Source organism: Pleuronectes platessa, chromosome 2 (genome assembly GCF_947347685.1).
Source record: "Pleuronectes platessa chromosome 2, fPlePla1.1, whole genome shotgun sequence".
Lineage (NCBI taxonomy): Eukaryota > Metazoa > Chordata > Actinopteri > Pleuronectiformes > Pleuronectidae > Pleuronectes > Pleuronectes platessa.
Window position 1 is genome coordinate 10,122,937 of NC_070627.1, and position 5,877 is coordinate 10,128,813.

A 5,877-nucleotide genomic window follows, 5' to 3' on the forward strand; every position below is an offset into this window, starting at 1 on the left:
AATGAACTTTCTTTGTCTTTAATTAAATATTTTGGGCTTGATTTAGCATTTCTTTCATTGTTTTCCCCTAAATTTGAGTTGGCGTTTGGACAGTCATAATATAATCCTGGTCTCTAAAAAGCAGGATTTGCTCCGGGTGGGAGGAACAGGCCCATTAATACAGCTCTAATTTGTTTCTGAGAAGTGCAATGTGCAGTGAGGGGGACACACCCCGGCTAAATGAGCCCTGACAGACTCTCAGCGACGCCGGAGCAAAGCAGGGTTCATGCAGAAGAAGAAAAGAAATCTGGAGGGGGGGGGGGGGGGGGGGGTGAAAAACAAACCATGAGAGAAATCCTTACCCAGAGCAGTGTGGGGAAATGTTTAAACCTTTTTAAAAGTGAGGTGTAAACATTTTTGCCACTTCTAAAATAGTTTGGGTCTAATAGGGAGATGTTATTGTTTCTTGATTGTGTGTTTTCCATCACACAGACGCTCACGTGACCGGCAGATGTAGATCAGGTGACACTTCTGCTGTGTTTTGGAAAAAATCCTGCAGGAGCTGATGGCTTCACCATGTGTATCGCAACGGCAGCAGCCATCGTCCAACTCCAACACATTTCACAGCTACTGCAATAAATATATGCTCCAGCTCTCAGTCTTATTATTTCAAGGTCTGATTTATCAGTCTTTTTACTGCATGAATAAAGATATTTTCCACTTGTATCTCTAATAGCTTTCTTTTTACTCAGAGTTTTCCCATGAAACCAACAGTAGGTAGCTGATTAAAGGATTACTGTCTAAGAGCGTCCCTTCAAAAGACGCTCCTGCCTCCCCATCCCTTCATTTCAATCTCCTGACGTGCACTTCCATCTCTGTGCCTGGGGTCTCGCTGTCACTGAGCCAGGATCTCACTCACTGTATGTGTGTGTGTGAAGCTTTGCCAGTTTATTGGATTTACAGGTCTCTGCTGCCATGAAGTTCATGGAGCTGCCCACTGGCACATGCTGTGGGGTGAACTCTTTGTTTGTGTGTGTGTGTGTGTGTGTGTGTGTGTGTGTGTGTGTGTGTGTGTGTGTGTGTGTGTGTGCTCACAAGCCACATTTCTCATCATTACACGTGGAGTCCCTCCACACTATCTCAGTTCACAGTGTAATTACCAGACTAAATAGGAGGGCAGTTCTGGTGTCCTGCAGTTTCACACCCCTTTAATCTGAGAGACTCAGCCTCAGGTCATTCAGGTCATTTGCTCTCTCTCTCTTTTTCATCCCTCTGCTCGCTGGGGTTTTCTCTTCCTCCTCTCACCTTGTCTCTCCTCTCTATGTTCTCTCTCACTCCGCTCTCACCCACCTTCTCTGGCGTTTGCGAGCGAGTGCATTCCTGTGTCAGTTTGACATGAAAACCTGAGCAGAGAAAAAGTGCTGACTCATCTTGGACATGGCTCCTAATGAACGGTGACAACATACAGTAAAGAAGAAACGAGTTTAAGTTCTGTACAGATTATAAACACAGATATTGATACTAGGTCACACTACTGGCTAATGTGTGAGACAGCAGACATAAATATCTCTCCTGCTATTTGATAAATGGCATGAATTCCAATTTATTTTTATGCCTAGAGGATTTCAATTGAATAATACTGATATTTGTAAAGCCTTATGTAAGTATACTTCTGACATTATTCTAAAACTAATACAACACATGTACTGTATATATGACAGGGCGTAGCATAGTGTGCAGGAATATCGACTACGAGTATGGGCTTGAAGTCCCAGAGTCAAAATTCTAAGACACCTCCAAAGGTGGTTGAGAATAACTGAGCAAAAATCCTGTGGGTGTTCCAGAGCCAGGCAGATCAACTAGTGATGGCAAACCAACAGGGATCTGGAGAATTCAGGGCCAAACTGGAAGAGTGACTCCAGCAGAGTCCAGGAACAACATCTGGGATCTTAGTCCAGAGTAGCACAGTCCCAGGAACAGATACAGTGCAGGCTCCCAGGCCTCTGTTAGAAGCCCCGAGTTTGAAGGAAGGAACATTACGCTGCCCATGTGGAGCAAGTTGGGGGATTTCAAGGACTATTTAGTTGTTACAAAATTCTCATTAGAGTTCGAGACAGTAAGTGATCTCCAGACAATGCCTGGCCTTTTTAAATGTATGCTTTTGGCTGAACATTAATAACTCCTTATCATATTACCATCATGGTAATTACTGTCAACAAACCACACCACAGCCAAGGAGGTTGGTGGTCTCTGCCAGCCTCGACACTGCTGTTTTATTTTGTTTGCCACAGGGTCGGTTATTTTTGGAAACCTGGCCAGTGGCTTCATGGCACAAAACAAATTGAGAAATTATTTTTAGTGTAAATGGGATGAAAACTTCCCAACAATGGCAGATGTTGAAATGGGTGAAGAAGTCGTTGGCTTTTCCTTCGTGTACTGAATATTCTGTTAAAAGGTTCAGACTGTGCTGTGGTTTGTATCATAGAAGTCTCTTTTTGTTTTATATTAGTATCACAGACAATAATTTCTTCCATATTACAACAGAATCAAATTAGTAGAATACCACAAAACAATACTGTGTTTCCACTAGACTAATCCATTTAACTTCTACCAGCTGAAAAGAGCACAGACCTCGAGGCTCTGAGCAATGACATATACAAGTAAATCTAGCCAGCGGGCAGTAAAACACGTTTTCCTCTATTTTATAACTGCATCTGATTTTGAAGAGACAATCATTATTCATATTTGTGCGAACCAGTGTGTCCTAACTCATACAGTACATTCTAGTAAAAGTTAAAGTGTCGAGCATTAGTGCTGCTGCCTGTCAGTCTTTTCATCGGAGCTGTACATTACGCCCAGTGTCTTGTTTTGGTTCGTGTCTCTGCACCATGCCCCAACGTGTCACGGAAGAATGCCGTCTCTTTTAACTCCTCAGTGTGTTTAACCATTTAGATGTGTAATTACACACTGTGCAGGATGTCACAGCCGTGGGGCCATATTTACTAGTATTTTGTTGAAAGAGAAACGCCACATCCTTTGATATGTGGAAAGACCCAAGGCTGAGAAAGCCAGCGAGAGTTGCTTGAGTGGCAGAACATTTGTTTGTACGTCAATGGCCAAAGTACAATGTCACAATGTGTGGTACACACCTACTGTATGTCTGATAAAGCGACACCTACTGGCACTGCTCCACAATAACTGACAAACTAACCATACAAGCTCTAAACCCAATCAGGAGGGAAATACCTTCAATAACTAATATTTATTGCCCACTTGGATTTCGAGAGCACAATAGGGACTCATCAACACCTTTATGTTCATATATTGCAGTGATTAACTGACAATGTAAACAATTGCATTTAAGTCTGTACAGTTACTGTCCTTTTAGCTCTGTTTTGGTCATCACCAGCTCTAAATAATGAATCTGGCTCTTCAGCAGCTACATGCACAGTAGCAGTCAGCTGACACGGCTCAAACACTTGGTAATAAAGGAAAAGAATTGATTAAACTGCTGATTTAAGATATTGATGGGTAACATTCTTACCACATTAGCCTGTGGTACTCTTGCCTATATAATACGATGTCCATGCATCTTGCCGTCTCTCTTACGACATCTGGGCTGCAGCTGTAGCATGGAGCACTTCCTTCCTACTTCTTCTATACCAAAACCTCCCCCTGCTGCCCTGCTCACAGAGGGCAAGGAGGTTTTAAGTGTCCCAATATAGTTTCTTTATTTTTCTAGTTTCACTCCATTTAACTGGTCAGATACTGAAAGCAGATCTTTTATTGTTTCTATTCACCTTAATAACCTCTTACCTGAAACAAAACACCCTGACTTCAACTCACTCAACATGCTGCCTGCACTGTTGTTTAAATTTTGTTCTATTCACCCATTATCTATTATTTATATTATATGCTTATCCTTTAACGGTTGGGGGTTAGCTAAAGTTCATTTCAGCTGACTTTGGACGAGGCCAGGTATGACTTGTACAGTTTGCCACAGAGCAGACATACAGGGTCAAAACAACCATTCACATTCACATATGGGCAATTTAGGATCTGTAACTTAAACTTCATGTCTTTGGACTGAGGCATGAAGCTGGATTAAACTTGAGAAAACACAGAAAAGCCCTGACAGGCAGGTTCGAGGCCAGAGCCTTTTTGCTGTGAGGCGACAGTAATAACCACTGAACTACTCTGTCTTCCTTCAGTGATCAGAGATGATTCATTGTTGTCCCAGTGAGTCTTACAGTTGCTCTACTACCAGTTTTCATCATCTCTTTATTCCCCAGATCAATTTTATCTATTACATTGAATCTCAACTACAGTTTTTTGCATCTGGAGAAAGAATAACAGGCTAACATTTTAAGTTAGGAAACAAATCTGCCTCACAAGTCTCACTCTTTCAAAATAAACCAGGTGAGAATCAACATATTTTTTACAGTGTTTACAGACAGTAAGAGGATGATTAACTCTGTGCCCTCTGTCCACTCCATCCCCACCTCCTTCTCCTCCTCCTCTTCCTCCCACATCCACATCCCCCCTGTCTGCTTTCCCAGACAGCCTTGTTAACATGCCTGCCGCTCTGTGAGCTTCTGCCAGTGAGGAAATAATAAACAGATTATTTCTTCGAGTCCACTGATTCATCGTTTTTGCTCCGCGCTGCACTTGCTCTGGTCGACTTTAGTGTCCCTCGTTAAGAAAATTACTCGACAGCACTCCACTCCGAGCTCTCCAATTTACACTCTACTGAAACTGTTACAGAATGCCAAGGGTGGTTACTGGGGTCCTGTGGGGAAAACTGCAAACGACACAAAGTCCTTTAGTCTCTGTTATTACAACCTTAAAATAGTTTGATGTGGGAATAATGAGACTGTTAATGCGTTCTAGCTGCATGGGGGAACTTCAGTAACCATTAACACACAAGTAAAGACCCTGCGTGTTAATTTCTCCTATTAAAAGGGATAAATCAGCACTCTAAGAATATAGAATGTGCAGTCAGGAATATATTTCTACAGGAAGGAGGCAAAAGTAAAGACTATATATTGCAATATATAACAAAACATTACATATGCTCCCCTGTGTAAAAAAGGACTCTTGAGCTTTTTAAGGAGTCGACATTGTCTTTCTTCTAGTTATGTAAGCAGAAGCCTGCAAAAGTGTTTATATCACATATGTGTGTTCTGTATTGTATTCTGTTAATCAGGTTTGCAGCAGGTTTGTCACCGGTCTGTGTCAAACCCTTTTTGTGAGATTAGGATTAGATCACTTTAGGTGTTTCAGTCTGTTCTGTGTTTGACCTCCAATTCATTCAAACAGCCGAACAGCTTCAGTGGGTATTTGACGCCATCTTGTGGTAAACGGCAGTTCAACAACTTTTTTCTCTCAAGTTAGTATGAAAATAATTTTATACTCCTTAAAAGTATTTTATCCAAAAGCATTAATTTTACACTTGAGTAATAAAATGTAAAACCTTTATACCTCTACTCATACTGTGGTTGAATGTTTTCACAGAGCAATAGGAAGTGTTTCAAACTATATGACAACAAAAGAAGTGCTGTAATAAAGAGGAAATATGACGTTTATTTACTTAACAGTTTAACTAAGGTATGTTTTTATCTCCAGCACAATATCAAAGACTTAAGTGATATAATTAAATTAGATTAATAAATTCTAATTTCATAAAAATGTGACTGAAAATCCAAATATAATTGAGAATTTTACCACAAACAACACTTCAGCCAACTTAACATTTTTTTATTTCTACTTAAAAAAGTTTCTTATAGGTTTTTTAATGATTTCATACCCAGTTTTTGAAGCATACATCAGTGCATCTGAGGGATCATGACACTTAGCACAGCTCCGCTCGTGGCTCCACCCCCAGCCATGAGTCCCATG